Source organism: Dermacentor variabilis, chromosome 2 (genome assembly GCF_050947875.1).
Source record: "Dermacentor variabilis isolate Ectoservices chromosome 2, ASM5094787v1, whole genome shotgun sequence".
NCBI classification, from domain to species: domain Eukaryota; kingdom Metazoa; phylum Arthropoda; class Arachnida; order Ixodida; family Ixodidae; genus Dermacentor; species Dermacentor variabilis.
The window spans coordinates 80982937-81000521 of record NC_134569.1 but is presented as its reverse complement, the minus strand read 5'-3'; the positions used below and the strand labels follow the sequence as shown (position 1 = coordinate 81000521).

At 44.8% G+C, this 17585-nt stretch overlaps 2 non-coding genes across 2 annotated transcripts; both read left to right on the top strand.

Annotated features, from left to right (window-relative positions):
* The first annotated feature begins 9413 nt into the window (after nucleotides 1–9413).
* TRNAP-UGG (transfer RNA proline (anticodon UGG)) lies at nucleotides 9414–9485 on the top strand. Its single transcript has one exon. It is a non-coding gene; the product is annotated as a tRNA-Pro (tRNA).
* A 5099-nt stretch (nucleotides 9486–14584) lies between these two features.
* On the top strand, nucleotides 14585–14656 carry TRNAP-UGG (transfer RNA proline (anticodon UGG)). Its single transcript has one exon. It is a non-coding gene; the product is annotated as a tRNA-Pro (tRNA).
* The last annotated feature ends 2929 nt before the right edge of the window (nucleotides 14657–17585 follow it).

Here is a 17585-nt window from a genome sequence, read left to right as displayed (position 1 = left end):
TCAAAGCGCATAGTATTCATAGACGAGCGCCGGTCTTACTGAATGCAACAGAGGCAGTGCATGCCAGTATAGGGCTTCACCCGCCGTGGTGGCATTTTTTGATTACTAATATTGAAATGCATATTAGGAGAGTTTGGCGCCTTTATGGAGGCACCGGCTACTCCTTGTCCCTTGGCAAAGGAAATAAATTTGCGTAAAAAGGGAGAATAGCGACACAATATATGACACTCAGTAGAACACTGGATGAATAAAAAGTATACAGTCCTACAGTACATGGATCACATGAATTCAGTACTCGTGCGCATATATAAAGTCAGATATCTTTAACAGCTAAAACACACATGTAATACACTGCAAGTACAGAACAGAACTATACATATTGCGTAAAAGTTGCGATCACAACATAAACCATTTATGAGCCACGAAAAACATTTATGTTACTCATTTAGCGTATTCGGATAATCTGACAGTTGATATTTTTCCGAAATGTTGGGGTCCTCTAAATACTTTTTGAGAGGAAGAAGGGCTCTTTTCTGAAGGCCCGCAGTTGGCAATGGGCCAAGTATGTTTTTTAAAGTGAATGGTCTTCTGTCTAATATCAACAAATTTGCTTGCAGGACCCTTTATTGTGGATCGTATTTCGTGCACTAGAGGAGAAGATGGTGCACATCTTCGTCTGGATGGCCACAAAAACACTGCGGACTAGAGACACGTTTTATCTTGTACAAGAAGTGTTTCGTAAATGCAATACCAAGGCACAGGTGGTGCATCAATGTTTCAAATTTTCTTTTGTCTTTTAGATTTTCCGGCATTGATAAGTTTATACCTGGGTCTATAAAGTATAACTCAGAGTTTTTAGTTTGCAGATCAAACCAGGTAGTCTTGCTGAGGCGACAGGAAATCTGTCTCAGGATCAGACGGACTTCACTACGCAATAGGGGAAGGTTGGTTGTCTCTGCGTTATTGTGCGCGCGATTCGCCGCTGCGTCCGCTGCAGTATTACCAGGAATATTGCAGTGCCCAGGTATCCACTGAAATGCAATTACATGGTTCATTGCGCTTACTTTTGTAAGTTCTTTGAGCGTCTCATACAATAGCAAAGTGTTCAAAGAATTTTTCTTATTGCTCTGTAGTAACGTGACAGCGGCTTGGAATCGCTAAAGATAAACCATTTTAGCGAATGCTTTTCTGATTTTATGAAACGCAAAGCACACAATATTGTAAACAGTTCTGCCACAGTGGAAGATGTCTCTCGAGATAATTTTCATGTTTTGCTCTAGCGCTAAATGTGGAATGACGAATGCTGAAGTCGAAGAGTTTTTATGACACGAACCATCTGCGTGAACGTGGATGTACTGGGAATATAATGAGTAAATTTGGAAAAGTGCCAGTTGTTGTGCGGCTACTATGAATATGTCTTTCTTAGATATAATCCAGTCAACCGATAATACTATTTTAGGACATGTTAACATCCAGGGAGGGTAACTAACGTCCACTTTGCCTAATTCAAATCTTGGTAATAATGCTTTATGTTCTCGAACAACATCGTTAATTTTTCTTTTGTTGCTTTCGGTAAGCGCGACGTTTCATGGATGCTTGTCTTGTTGGCTTAAGATGCGATAAATATGTCGGTATGTTTCAACAGTTTATATGACTCGAAATGGTGGGTACGAACTTCAGCAATTACTAAAGAACTCGAGGTAGCCTGCGGAACCCCAAGGCACACTCGTAGCCCCCTTGCTAGTAAACGTTGAAGACGTTCCTCAGAAGTTTGCCATAAGCCATGGAGAATATGTGCCGAGTAAGCAATTTTTTGTTTTATGAGTGCGTTATGAACTTGTAGTAGTGAAGAGGCTGATCCCCCCCACGTTGTGCCAGCGAGTCGCCGAAGTATGTTTATTACTGCATTGGTCTGCTTTTCAATTGCGCGTCTATGTGATGCCCATGTTAGCTGGAGGTCAAGAATAACTCCAAGAAATTTATGCTCTTTCAGAAACATCAAAGTTTGCCCATTAAGCGTAAGTTGGAAATTATTCAGCTGTCGTCTAGTCAAAGCAAGAAAGGCTGTCTGTGGATACGAAAGACTGATGCCTCTTTCTCCTAAAAAGGTGTCGATACTATCAAGACCCTCTTGCAGCGTTAATTGAATGTCTTCTATATGAGATCCAGAGGCCAACATGCAGATGTCATCCGCGTACAGAGAATACTGTAGACAAGACGGGAGTTTCTGTGGCAAGGCTGCCATGACACAGTTGAACAAAACGGACTGAGAACACTGCCCTGCGGAACGCCCTGCGTGATGCTGTGATAATTACTCTCTCCTTCGATTGTTCCCATAAATATCTTTCTATCTTTCAAGGAATTTGATACCCATCGCAGTGTTCGACCGTGTAGGCCAAGCTCCAACATACCAGCAAGGACGTAAAGTGACTTACAGTGTCGAATGCTCTTTGAATGTCTAAGAATACTGGTACTGTCACATTTCTACAAATTGGTTCATGTTCGACGCACGTGGCAATGTCTAATAATGCATCCATTGTACACCGATTTTGTCGAAAACCGGTCATGTAGTTGGAAGACATATTTGTGTGGTCACACCACCATTGCAGTCGACTGTCTATCACCTTCTCCATTAGTTTGGAAAAACAGCTTGTGAGACTGAGGGGTCGGTAGGAGTCAAGACAAAGGGAAGTCTTTCCTTGTTTTAGTACTGGTATTACCCGAGCTAATTTCCTTGAATCTGGAAGAGTCTCTCTCATCCAGATATCATTAAATATCTCCAAAAGAGCCATTCTTCCTACTGGACCTAGGTTTTTCAATATCACATACGTAACACCATCTGTGCCTGCGGTCGTCTTTGTACGGCATGACGAAAGAGCACATTTCAATTCATTTAAACTAAACACACGGTCAAGTTGAGGATGTTGTGACATAAAGCACGCACGAACCTTCTGTTCTGCTAGTGTTGTCGAACTTGTAAATTGTAGGCAAGTACACGGAAATACTCGTCTGGATATAAGTTGACAGAATTCGTCAGCAACAGATGTTTCCGGAGTGCTTCGAGCTACGGCAAGGGCTCGGAAGGGATGGCTCTGGGTAACTGGACCACTAAAAGATCAGACAACTGACCATATTCTGGGAACTCGAGTAAACGGAGACAACGACGCGCAGTATTCTGGCCATCTCGTAACTAATTTTTGTAAGCGTCTGTAAGCGTCTGTAAGCGTTTGTAAGCGTCTTGCATTCATCTAGCTTTCCACTGCCGCGGTAAGCCCGTTCAGCGCATCTTCTAATTGCGCTTAATTCGCATCTTCTAATTGCTTCTAATTCCCCGTCGACGGCAGCGTATTCATTTGGAACAACGACTTGCTTTGTGCAGATCTTGTAAGACTCACGCAATACATATGGAAACCTTTGTAAATTCGGATTTTCGGCCAATGAGTTACTCAAATGGTGACGAAAACTATGCCAATTAGTATATTTTGAGTAGCGCGGGTCCGTTCACTCCGTATGAGACGATGTTTTACCAGGATCGGAAAATGACCACTACCGTGCGTTTCTATGTCCGTTGACCATTCAAAGCCATCAAGAAAGTCTTGTGAGCAGAGCGCAACATCTATACAGCTTAAGTAACGAAACCCCCGCAAGAACGTTAGAGAGCTGTCGTTTAACACAATCAGATCACTTTTTCTGGGGCAGGCTCTATAATGCTTCCGCCGGAGTCGTTATATTCACTGCCCCAGATGACGTTATGTGCATTGAAGTCCCCATAAACCAGCACATGTGAGTTGGCGATACCGAACACATTCACCAAGCTCTCTGCTGATATTTTGCTAGAACATTGTAGATAAAGACTGGTCACTGTGACACTTGTATTTCTAAAAGAAATCTTGCTTGCTACGAACTCCGGTATATCTAAATTGCCCGACTGTATTAAGTAGGACGGCAGGTCTTTTCTCACGCATAAGATCGCTCTGTTACTTCCAGCAATGCGCGATGATATATATATAACATAGTTTGAAGGACGAAAGTCATCTCTTACGCCTGCCTCCTGAATACATAAAACAGGAAAGTTATGTTGAGCTAGTAGTTTGCGAAAATGAGCTGACTTATCTGGAAGGCTATTAGCACTCCACTGAAATATGAAACATTGTTGTAAAGATTATTCATTGTAAGCCTGCCGTGGAGCTTTTGGTGGTTGTGGAAACCCCAACGATTCCATAGAAAGCAGTGCTTTTACCTCTGGTAGGTTGTTTGCGTGTGGAATGGCACTGACAGTTGCACGCAGAGCTGTGAATAGCATGGGCAGGAAAATCTGTGCCACGCATGAAGACGCGTAATCACCAAACGACGCTGAAGCTCCATCTGCGCTCGCAGCAGGTCGCTGAAGAATTGACAGATGGTCGCTGGCATGACTGGCGTGGTTGAGGCGAATGCTGAGGTAGTCGCTGAGATGTTAGATGAGGTCGCTGTGTCAATGGCAGAGGGCGTTGCTGAGAAGGTCGGCGAATTTCACTCGAAGCCTGGGCAAGATGAGTAGTATTATCTGAAGGTGGATCATGTAGCTCACTGTCAGAATGTTGTCGACCTGAGTACTTTAGAGCTGCAGAGTAGTTCACATTGACCCCTCGCTCTTTTTCTTTGTTGGGAGTTGGAGGCGCGCATCTTACAGCATCAAGGTTGGATGTGGGCGCATTACGAGGATGCAGCCTTCCGTATTTCAACTCATATCTGCGTAACCTTGAGGCAGCTCTGCTCTGAGGGCCCCCGGAATAGGAAACTGTGTGATTTCCGCCACAGTTGGCACACTTTGGCTGACACACAGACTTACACTCTGAATGGTTGTGGTCTTCTGAGCATATCTTCCAGCAACGTGGACTGCGGCAGTTCTTCGACAGATGTCCAAATCTCTGGCAGTTGTAGCATCTCAGAGCAGAGCCATGATATTCTTCTACGGGATGACTCGTGAAACCTAAATGCACTCGTTGCGGCATTGGTGTGTCTTCTCTGAAATGGAAAATGACAGTTCTCAGAGGGCGTGATTCAACCGCTCCATCTTCTTGGCGATTGTAGCGCGCTTGACGACGGGCAGATGTCATATCAAAATCCATCAGGAAGTCAACCAGTTGTTCTTCCGTATACTCAACTAGCAGATTGCGTATCTTGCCAACATTCCTGGTATAAGATGCCGGAATAAATGGCTTGACCCCCAAACCAGCCACTTCGCTCATCGTCAGTAGATGCCTTGCAGATGAGACTGAAGTAACGTTGACAGAGAAGCTTCCATCTCTATTCACGCGGAATGAATGCACCCTTTCCTTTGCCGCTGAAAAAATTTCCGATGCAGCGCAGTTTGTATTCACGTGCCAGAAGTTGCGCCCTTCCTCTGAGGGTCAAAATACAACTGGAATTTCCTCAGGCCCCTTCTTTTTATAGGTTACGAAGGAGAATGGCGTTTCATCGCAGTCTATGTCTTCATCTTCACTTAGCTCAAACGTAGATGTCCTGTCGCCATCAACCCGTGGTTTCTTGGCTTCACTCTCGCTTGACTAAGCCATATTCACTGAAGGTGAGCTGGAAGGTAGAGAAGCGTTGAAAACTAGCGTCACCGGCTTGATGACATTAGGCGCATGTTGTGACACTTCCGAGTGCGGCGCCGATTCTGCGGCACTCATGCGCCTAGGAACGCGCTGTCGGACGTATGGCTTGTGCCGGCGTTCTTTGCTGCCTACCGCCGTGGTAGGCGCAGATGCGCTGCGGAGTGCAGCACAACCACGCGATATTGTGCGTGATCTTTTGCACATAGGTGTCCCACAGGATGTCTCTTCTCTCTGGACAACAACGAAGTATCAACACAGCACTGATCCTTCGAAGAAAACACAAAGTAATATTTCACTGAAGAAGCAGCGGACGCTCGAAGGGACTTCTTCTTTTGGTGGCTTAATGGCTATGGTGTTGCGCTGCTAAGCACGAGGCCACGGGATCAAACCGCAGCTGGGGGCCACAATTCGATGCGGGAAAAATGCAATAACGCTCGTGTCTGTTCATTGGGGCCCGTTAAAGATCCCCTGGTGGTCAAAATGCGCGCCTCATAATAACGACGTAGTTTTGGCAAGTAAAACCCCAGAATTCAAAGTCAATTTAGTGCTTGTTCTCAATTATACTGAATTTTGGCTCTCTTGGACCTTAGTCATGGATAGCGCCGAGCCGCACCACTGTTTTCTTTGGGATCAGCTACTCGACCTGACGGATAAGAAATCAATAGAAATATTCATAAAATACGTTCTCAGGAACACAAGCCTATATATATCGGGTTCAGGTAATCAAATTTAGCCGCCTTTCGAATAAACTTACGGGGAAGTTTGCCTCACAATTGTACAACAATGAAAAAGTTAACACGACCTGCTGTATCGTGCGAACGCGTCTCACATTAGCTGGGTTGACACCGCTAGTGTGACGTAAAGTTTGTTCCCGAAGTTGCGCGTTCGTGGAGGGGTTGATAGAGCCCTACGCAGTACATGTTTGTGCAGTAACCGAAATAATACAATCGAATGCCATGGCAAAGCTAAATTGATTTGCGCCAGTTGACGCTTCAACCGTACGGCGTGTTTCTTCTTGCGTATCTCTGTCGTTCTCCCCGTTTCGCGCTAAAAATGTGAAACTCATATGCTGTTGGACAGCCACGTGTTGTCTCTGAAGATATCTTATTTATTTATATATTTATTTTTTTATTTATTTATTTATTTACATGATACTACAGGCCGTGTGGCCCAAGCAGGAGGGGCAATGTAGCAAATAAAAAATACGCGTACAAAAGGCAGAATTGCAAAATATAAAACTTATAAAATGAAACAATACAGAACAAAGCCAATTTCACTTAGGAAATAATAATAATATGAGTCTGGATTGATTCAGGGGAGTTCAGATGATGGAAAGGGATGAGGTTCTATTCTTCTATAGTTCGAGGAAAGAAAGAAAATTTTAAGAGGTTTGTCCTGGCAATGTAAGGGGAGAGAGCGAGGGGGTGGGACTGACGGGTTTTCCTGGATGCAGAAAGAGTTATGTATAGCCTAGGATCTAAAGAAATTTTATGGTTTATGAAGGAGTAAAGGAACTTCAGGCGTATTATCTTTCGCCTCGTTTGAAGGATGTGAAAACCATTTGTCCGCAGTAACTCAGTTATAGACTCTTCTAGGCCGTATTTGGAAAAAAATAAAAGGTATGGTTCTTCTCTGTATCCTTTCAAGGGCGTTAATTTTGATTTCGGTAAGCGGGTCCCAAGTACCGCACGAGTATTCCAATTTGGGTCGAATAAAAGTGGTATAGGCTAATGATTTTACTTGATGGGATGCATGTTTGAGCTTATGATGAAGTAGACGTAGCTTTCTGAAAGCAGAAGAGGCGGTAGCAGCAATGTGGCTATTCCAATTTAGGTTGTTAGTAATTGTAATTCCAAGATATTTGAACTCACTCACTTCGGAATAAGGGTCTTGGCCAATAGAATAAGAAAACTTCAGGGGTAGTTTTTTGTTTGCTATATGTAGAAGCACATATTTATCTGAGTTAAATTTCATTCCCCACTTGTTGCTCCACTCAAGAATGTTGTTTAAGGCTAAATGAAGAGATAGTTGATCATTAATTGTATTAATATCGTTAAAATGATACAGTCGTCTGCGAAGAGACGAATATTGACAGGGGCCTCTATTACAACAACTACGTCGTTGCAATAGATAAGAAATAGAAGTGGGTCAAGCACGCTGCCTTGAGGTAGGCCAGAGGTTACCGAAAGAGAATCGGACTGCTGCCCATCAATCACTACGTACTGTTTTCGACGCGTTAAGTTAGCAGAAACACAGGACAGGATAAAGCCAGGAAGACGAAGGAATTCTAATTTACGAATTAATTTGTCATGAGGAACTACATCAAATGATTTTTGAAAATCCAAAAATATCACATCTACTTGGCCAGCCTTGTCAAGGACAGAAGCAAACGAGTTAATGACTGTGCTTAATTGGGTGACTGTCGAGAGCGCCTTCCTGAAGCCATGTTGCAAAGGAGATAAAATGTTACGCTCGTTTAAGAAATCGTTCATGTAGTCAGCAACAACGTGTTCAATTAATTTACGAGAAGAGGATAATATGGAAATCGGTCGGCAATTCAAGACAGAGCTTGGATCACCTTTCTTTAATATAGGGACAACACGTGCTACTTTCCAATCGAGCGTAAGTACCGCGGAATAGAGAGGCCTGAAAGATTACTACAAGGAATTTACTTAAATGTTCCGCATAACGCCTAAGGAAGGTGTTGGGAATGCAGTCTGGATCAACGTATGATTTTACTTGTAACCGGAGGAGCATGTTAAGTACACCTCGATGAGAAATGTTAACGTCAGAAGAGCAGGACGGTTAAGTTTGGAAAGAGGGTTCAGGGAGACTCATATGTATAAATCACCTGGTGGTCTTGAGAGATGCATCTCTTTATATCCGCTGATTTGCTAAATAAGGGGCTTTCATTCTTCGCTTTACAATCTTATAAGTACTGTATATTTGCCATTTATTGAGCTTCGTAGACAGCAGAAACACTCACTGAGCTAGAGCAGCTGTCCACGACATAAAGTTAGAAGCGCGTGTACTATGTCAAGGCTGTTCAGATTTGAAGAGCAGATGCTTTTGCTATGCCTGTGTCGCATGTGAGATGCAATGTACAATAATTTTTTTACGTGCTAACAAGTTTGCTTTCTTTTTGTGTAAAACCCACATCTTTCTGTCATAAAATTATCCGTCATACACCCCACTGATAAATCGCGCGAACCTCAAAGCTCCCCCTTTTGGCAAGACCAGCCCCCCGTCATAGTTATTCGATTTTTTTTTCGCTTTCCTCATACTAGCTGCGAGTGACTGTGTTTATTTGTGAACAAGTCAGTTCCACCGGCAATTCGTCTGCTATAGAGTTATACAAATAGCGCCACCTTCAGACTCCCTTATTTCAGCGCACGTACTCCAAACACAAGGTTTTTGACCTAGAAGTATTAAAAATTGCGCAGGTGCGTGCCGCGGTGTTCACGAAGTGGATTCGTATGCAGAGAGTCTGTGCCCTCGCATAAGAGTGCAAAGTGTGGGCTCGCGGTATTGCGATAGCTGGCCTTTATGTTTTTTTTTTCTACGAGGTTCAAGCAGAACTATAACATAGCGCGGCGTCACGGTCTCTTTTATTTTCTAAGCCGCCTCGACCTTTCCTTCGACATCTGCATGCGGGCGAGTGTGGCCTTAAGCACTCTGAGCGGTGAAGCCGGTGCGCTGCATGAATACAAAAGGCGTCCCGCTGTGCGGCAGCTTCAGGGAGGCGCTATAGAAGGCAAGGGCCTTCTGTGTGCGTCTTTTCTCGGCTGCAGCTATAAGGCGCGTTACGTGCTCGGCCCGTTGGTCTAGGGGTATGATTCTCGCTTTGGGTGCGAGAGGTCCCGGGTTCAAATCCCGGACGGGCCCTCGTTTTCTTTCTTTTTCCCCCGGTGCCCAAAAACAAAAGGTCAATGCCTTCCTGCGGTGCTCGCGAAAGGAACCTGTAATCGAGTTCCCAGCATATGTTGAGCAAAAGGTGTGCTACACATTCACTTTTATTTTTGGGTGCACTATATACTAAAGGGATTTTTGCCCAGGGCACGTGTGATACCCTTATTATTTCTTATGAAAACTTCCAACCCACGTGTGCAGACCTGCTTTTCCGGCTAGTTCCCCGCTTGAATGGCTGGATTTTCTTTCGTAAAGCCTTTCATTATACATGCCTTAATGAACGTGTAGTCGCGTGCCGAGGTAGAAGCGGAATGGGCTCCTATTCTAGGCTTTAAAGGGCCCCTGAAACGGTTCGGACAAATTTTGTAGACGCGTGGGGTACAGCTTAAGTAGAACATTCGCACCACAATTTGAGTGAAGCGTTACGTATTAATGGAGCTACAAGCGATTAGAAGTTACCCTCCTCCCCATCCACGCTTTTCCTCCTCAACTCGTTCGCCGAGCGAGCGGGGCTACGCTCCGCCTTCACTGGTCCTGCGTCACGATGCGACGTCACATCGTCCACTTCCGTTTGTTTTGGAGCCCGCCCCCGCCCGCGCGAGACCTCTCCGCTAGCCGCTTGGCTGTCGACCCCAAGCGAGAGCTATCGAAGCAGCGTGCGTTGCGAGCATTCTGTCGTAGCGCCGAACGTGTCTGGTATTCCGTTAACCACAGGCAAGCTGGTCATTTCGGCAAATCATTGGAGGCATAAACTCAAGCTGATGAAGGAACTTTGGCGTAGACGTACGTGAGCGGCCTGATCGGTCTACACGGTCCAGACACTTGTTGGCGCAGCGCTTAACCAGCCAAACAAAGCGCTAATATTGCTCTAACCAAGTGTAAAACATTTTAAACATTTATAAAAACAACGTGTCGATGATTACACTCCTGCGAAAAATACGCACCAGCAGCAAAGAAGAATACGCTTCGTTGCTGCTACTGTGTATGGTTGCGCTCTATGCCACCAGGTGGCTGCACCGTGCAGACCATTCACATTTGCCCTTCTGCTCATCTCGGCTCATCCCGTTACGGCACAGTCAAGCGGCCAGACCCTGTCCCCTTGCGCTTACGTTTGCCCTAATACGGGACTCGCGAAACGCTGTTGCGTTAGTAATCTTCCGGTGTAAAGTGACGGCCACAAACGCGCAAATCCTGGCGCCGATCGGATAGCGGTAGTCCGATGCGCAGCAGCCAGTTCGCTCGTACGCTGCCTTGCAGAGGGACACGATGTCGCAGCTTAACATATTGCCAGTCGCTACGTTTGCAGTCCACAAGGCAACAAAGTCGAATCATAGTGCTCGCGAAAAGACTCAGACCAACTGTGACCGCGGAGCTCTCGTCGAAATGGAGTACGTTGTAACACAAGCAGACGACACTTGCTGTGTGCCGGAAGTGCTTAATGTACTGAAAAATTGTTCTTGTGCATTCTCTTTATGTTACTTTCTTTTCATAAAAACAAATTAACTAACATTCCAACTATTACGAAGATCATTTGTTTACCATAAAGTTGGAAAAATTATCGATCACGCGCCCTTGTCAGCCAATCGGATAGCTCGCCCCACTGACGTCGTATGGGTGATTTCGGTCATATGGGTAGGGGCGGCTTAAAATTCCGCCGAGCAGTGCGCTGCGATCGGCAGCGATGTGCATTTTTAAAACCTTATAATAAATTACACGCTTCACGCAGAGCACTTAGATGTGTCAATTAATGATCAGAAGGACCTACTCTAACGACTCAGTACGTTTGTAGAAAATCGTCAAAAGCGTTTCAGGGTCCCTTTAAAAGAGTAGCTGCCGCTTTCGTCCTAATGGTAAGCACGTGTCAATGTCGCTTCTACCGTGCCAGTGTGGTTCGATGGCGTAAGGCTTTTGATCAGAGGAAGGCTGATTTAGTGGCCGTGCTTAGGTCGTGGCCTGCGCAGGTTGGTTAACATACGGTGGTAAATGTTCCGAGACAGATCACGCCACGTGAGCATTTCATGCAAGTGTACCTCAATGACGCAAGAAAAACTTCAATATTAAAGGGACCCTGAAACGCTTTTGACGATTTTCTACAAACGTACTGAGTCGTTAGAGTAGGTCCTTCTGATCATTAATTGACACATCTAAGTGCTCTGCGTAAAGCGTGTAATTTATTATAAGGTTTTAAAAATGCACATCGCTGCCGATCGCAGCGCACTGCTCGGCGGAATTTTAAGCCGCCCCTACCCATATGACCGAAATCACCCATACGACGTCAGTGGGGCGAGCTATCCGATTGGCTGACAAGGGCGCGTGATCGATAATTTTTCCAACTTTATGGTAAACAAATGATCTTCGTAATAGTTGGAATGTTAGTTAATTTGTTTTTATGAAAAGAAAGTAACATAAAGAGAATGCACAAGAACAATTTTTCAGTACATTAAGCACTTCCGGCACACAGCAAGTGTCGTCTGCTTGTGTTACAACGTACTCCATTTCGACGAGAGCTCCGCGGTCACAGTTGGTCTGAGTCTTTTCGCGAGCACTATGATTCGACTTTGTTGCCTTGTGGACTGCAAACGTAGCGACTGGCAATATGTTAAGCTGCGACATCGTGTCCCTCTGCAAGGCAGCGTACGAGCGAACTGGCTGCTGCGCATCGGACTACCGCTATCCGATCGGCGCCAGGATTTGCGCGTTTGTGGCCGTCACTTTACACCGGAAGATTACTAACGCAACAGCGTTTCGCGAGTCCCGTATTAGGGCAAACGTAAGCGCAAGGGGACAGGGTCTGGCCGCTTGACTGTGCCGTAACGGGATGAGCCGAGATGAGCAGAAGGGCAAATGTGAATGGTCTGCACGGTGCAGCCACCTGGTGGCATAGAGCGCAACCATACACAGTAGCAGCAACGAAGCGTATTCTTCTTTGCTGCTGGTGCGTATTTTTCGCAGGAGTGTAATCATCGACACGTTGTTTTTATAAATGTTTAAAATGTTTTACACTTGGTTAGAGCAATATTAGCGCTTTGTTTGGCTGGTTAAGCGCTGCGCCAACAAGTGTCTGGACCGTGTAGACCGATCAGGCCGCTCACGTACGTCTACGCCAAAGTTCCTTCATCAGCTTGAGTTTATGCCTCCAATGATTTGCCGAAATGACCAGCTTGCCTGTGGTTAACGGAATACCAGACACGTTCGGCGCTACGACAGAATGCTCGCAACGCACGCTGCTTCGATAGCTCTCGCTTGGGGTCGACAGCCAAGCGGCTAGCGGAGAGGTCTCGCGCGGGCGGGGGCGGGCTCCAAAACAAACGGAAGTGGACGATGTGACGTCGCATCGTGACGCAGGACCAGTGAAGGCGGAGCGTAGCCCCGCTCGCTCGGCGAACGAGTTGAGGAGGAAAAGCGTGGATGGGGAGGAGGGTAACTTCTAATCGCTTGTAGCTCCATTAATACGTAACGCTTCACTCAAATTGTGGTGCGAATGTTCTACTTAAGCTGTACCCCACGCGTCTACAAAATTTGTCCGAACCGTTTCAGGGGCCCTTTAAAGTTTGCGAGAGACAAGAGAGGCTCTCACTTGAACCAGAGTGCTTAAAACCGGCAGTTATGAAGAATACAAATAAGGTTGTTCGTGATATCAAAGCAATAAACTGGAGTAATCGATACGAGCTGCAAAGGTGACTTAGGATAGGAAGAAAAGGGAAAATATCAGGGTATACCTGCAAGCTTTTAAAGCAATGAAATTGCATTTAAAGAGTGGATCAAGGTAATTGGCTACGACAACAGCATGCATGCTTAATGGATTGTTTTCGACAAGGAATGGTATCTAAAAAAAAATAATAAACAAGCTGCCCATTTTTAGCTGGTTTCGGCTGCATCGCTAGGCTGCAAATCGAGTCAGATGCATTTTAACTATTAAGACTGTTATATAATATGTGATCACGTGCGCGATATCTAAATTTCTTATTAAAAATAACGCGATCTGAAATAAAAATTGAGAAGTAAATCAACTTGGCATATTGTTGAAACCAGAACGACATCTACAGAAAGCCCCGATGTGCGAGGTGTCAAGAAGGCTGACGAGTGCGAAAATCTCTGTTTGGTCCTGTGTCTGGTTACGGTTGACGACCTTGAAATGCATGGTGTCCCACAACGTTCCCGTCGACCAAGGTGACCCTGAAGTGTAGCGGTGTTGCAACAAGTGGTTTCGAGTGCTCTGTTGCCAATGCTATACGGAGGGTATGAAATCAACCGCCAATATGCGCAGTGCGCAGCAAAGTGCGAGTATCCTGTTCAAGTACTCGAATCCTCGCTTAGTGAAACCATTCGCTTAGTGAAATTTGACCATTTCATTGCATCGTAGGACCGAATTACAGGAAATCGTGAACGGCAACTTTCAGTCAGACGAACAAAGAGCAACGAATAAGGCTCAAGAAGGATTTCATTCACTGGCTTTGCTACATACATCGGGAACTCAGAATTAGGACTACAAGCGATCTTCACCTAGAGTAATTTATATAATTATTTATTCATTTCGTTCTTCGAACCAAGAGGAGACAATATTCGCCGTTGCTTAACGCCACTACTCAGTAAGAGCGGTGTCAAACTCGTCTCCGATTTGGTGGATGGGTGAGTTAACTTCGTTCTCCTGCTTCAGCTGACGTGGCCACTAATCCCATCTCACGCAGCTACGGTGGAGTAAAGAAATCACTAAGCCCGGTTTGGTTTGCCGCTGGACTAACTCGTCGGCAAAGCCGTGAGGCGTAGTTTTCGCACCAAAATTAAACATTTCGAACAACAGGCAACTCTAAATACGTGGCCCACAGAAATATTTTGCACGATGACCGTACAATGGCTGCTTTATTTCTTCTAAATCGATGCACGTGTAGTAAGGCTACTCATGAAGATGTTATTCAATAAGCTTTACGTTAATATTTATTGACCGCTCTTTTTATTTATTCTTACGCTGAATATCAACGTGACACATATTAGTGATCGATAAGTTGATTCCGTGTAGAGCTACGGAATGATAAGCTATAGAACGACATGGCGAGCGCAACACCTACGCAGTGTACGGCCCGTTGGTCTAGGGGTATGATTCTCGCTTTGGGTGCGAGAGGTCCCGGGTTCAAATCCCGGACGGGCCCACTATTCATTTTTTTCCTTTACATTTCTTCCTTCTATAATGCCAAAAGTCATCGTCGGAAGAGATTGCGGTTGAACAGTGCTGCTGAGGAAAACTGGAGTAAGCAAAAGCTCTTGAACGGAACACAACTTTTACTGTTTGCGTACAGGCTATGATGAGCACGCTCCTGAACCCCCACCGAAGTCGACCATGTCTCTATATAACCGTGTATTATATTATAGGGTTATATTATTATAGAGTTATTATTCTATTACGGCTCCATATATTATAGGGAAAGCGATAGCAGTGCATAAATGGCATCCAGTAGGTGAGTAATTTGTTAGCCCCCCTTGCTTTATCCTTAACCCTGCTCGCATGTACGTCGTGCCTCAGAATGCCAGCAAGACAAAGTTATTTAATAGGTTAGGTTTCTATAGTCAAATATTATTCAGTCATTCCGCATGGTTACGAAGTATGAACACATTTTATTTATTTGTTCCTCCAGTTCTTTGTTCTGGGCGATACTGCAGCGAGATTTTCTCAATATACAAAAGCAGACAGGGTATGTTTTGCTTCCCATGGCACTGACTTGTCTTGCTTTTTGATTTAACTATAAATTATTGTGGTGTTTCCCTAAGAAGCATAATTATTATTCTCGCAATCCACAAGGAGTCTGCCTAGGATTTTCCCTACGACCGCATTCCCTGTATGAACACTTTCGGTTGTCATTAACAACTTTCCCGTTTGACGTAGGCTGGATTCAATAATCCTGCACTCACGTGCCGGATTATTCAACTCTGCCCACGAGGAGCGGAATTGTTGGTAATGGATGGTATTGACAAGCGGAAATTGCTAGCAGGACTGCTGTTCATGGGCACGATTAATTAATTCTGCTTATGAAATGTGCAAATGCTGGTAATGGGCAGGATTTAAAATAATAATAAAGTGCCGAATGGTGGCAATGTTGGTTACATTATAGTTACGGCCAGTATTATGTAAAATCCTCCTCGTGATCAACACGAACGAGTCAAAGACAGTGCGCATTATTTTTCTTGCATAATTTCGGTGCTAAATAATGTACAGGTTCGAACAAGGGGAGGACGCGACATGTCTCCTGTTTGGGCTAAGCAAGCCACTTAGTAGGTCCGTGTAGATTTGGTATATGATCCGAGTTTCTCGTACCAGAGGCGTCAAGTTCAAATCCAGAATGAAACCGCATGAGTTTAGTATCCCAATTCACCCGCTTAGTTTTTTTTTTTCTGTCGGTCACTCTTTCTTCTTTTGTTTTATATTTCGGTAGGAAGCACTAGAAGCCGCTCAACTCTGCTGCATGCGTTGTTTAGAGTGACTACTGGTAACGTCCTGGTGACGGCGTCTTGGTTCACAAAGAATGCAGCCGCGTTGTCACTGTCGCAGTGTAAAGGGAGAAAAAAGAAGTTTCTAAAGGTCTCCTACCAGCCATCATTGACAATATATGCAGCATACGTACGACAAGCCGGCCGCCCCGAGAGCTGACAGTGAATTTAAATACGACGTCCCATATTTCGTGCAACGGGCAGCCTTTCCAATGATATGATCTTGCACAAAAGGCGAACACTACAGTCAATAAATATAGAGCTATAGGTTCGAGCACGTGTGGCGTATATTCTATCAGCGGAGAGCACACATCCATGCGAAGGTCGACTATTTGCGGAAATAGTACAAAAAAGAGGAAAACATATTCATAAAATATTGCTCTGTCATGACCAGACGATAGCCAGACATTTCACGTATTCCTGGCAGCCCTGCTCACACACCATCCAATAAGTAGGCATTAATCTGGCGGCCCGTGTTGTTCTCCTCCACTGTTCCACGAAAGAGCACCTGCTGAAAATCTCCACGGCGTCGTCGGTGGTCCGCATCGTGTATACTACTGAGATGTACGTTATACAGTGAACGCTTGTTAATTAGAGCGCCGATAATTTAGAAAATTATGTTGAAACACGCCATGTAGCCTCGGTGGACGTAGGCCTCATTCAATAGTATCAAATTCTCGCTAATTCGGAAGCGTTTGATCGTGTCCCGGTTCCCGGTCACCGAAGGGAAGTCTCACATTGCTGACAGTGCTTCAGATGAGCTTCGCAAAGCATACTGCAACCGAAAGTGTACTGCTACAGTCATGAGAGTGGCAATGTCGGTTGGCTGTGCGTCTTTAAACGAGCGAGTTCTAGCGCAGACAAGACATAAGGCCGCGAAAACTGTTGAAATTTTACTGCTTTTTGAAACTGTGGAAATTTTACTTCTGCTTTCATCCAATAAGACAATAGTACATTCCTACAAAAGGCAAGAAGGAGTCAGGGGTGGAGGTTGACATTGGCTCCTGCTAGGCTTCTGTGTTGGACAATTTATTTTTGGTTAAGCCAGAAAGAGCCTTGTCGGAGCATCTCGAGAGATCGAATGCACAAAGACGTTTCGGATACGTGGATGATTGTATAGTACTTATTGACTGCGCGGTAGAATGTTTCCGAAAGAAGAGCGTTGAAGTTTTAAATATGCATTGTGATTGTCTACATTCCCTTGTATTGACTATTGAATGGCCATTAGATGACATTACCAGATTCCTTGACGTGAGTTTCGTCTGTACCGAGCATTGGTAGTGCAAGTACTATATCCTTCCTGATGAACAAGCACTTCTTCCGTTTCACTCCAGCCATTCTAAACTAGTAAATAATAGCATAATGAATGCGATTCGACGGTACATTAGAGAAAATGCACTCGAGAGTAGTAAATACGAAATAAGAAATTTAAGCGAGTGTATAGTTCTAAGCATGAGATCGCTGCCAGAAAAGAAGATTGGTTGGAAATTATACTAGCAACAAACTTAAAATGGGTGTATTGCATATTCGCAATGGCATCATACTGTGCCCTGGTCCATATGGACGCTGCACAGCTTGAAGAAGAAAACCAGCTGA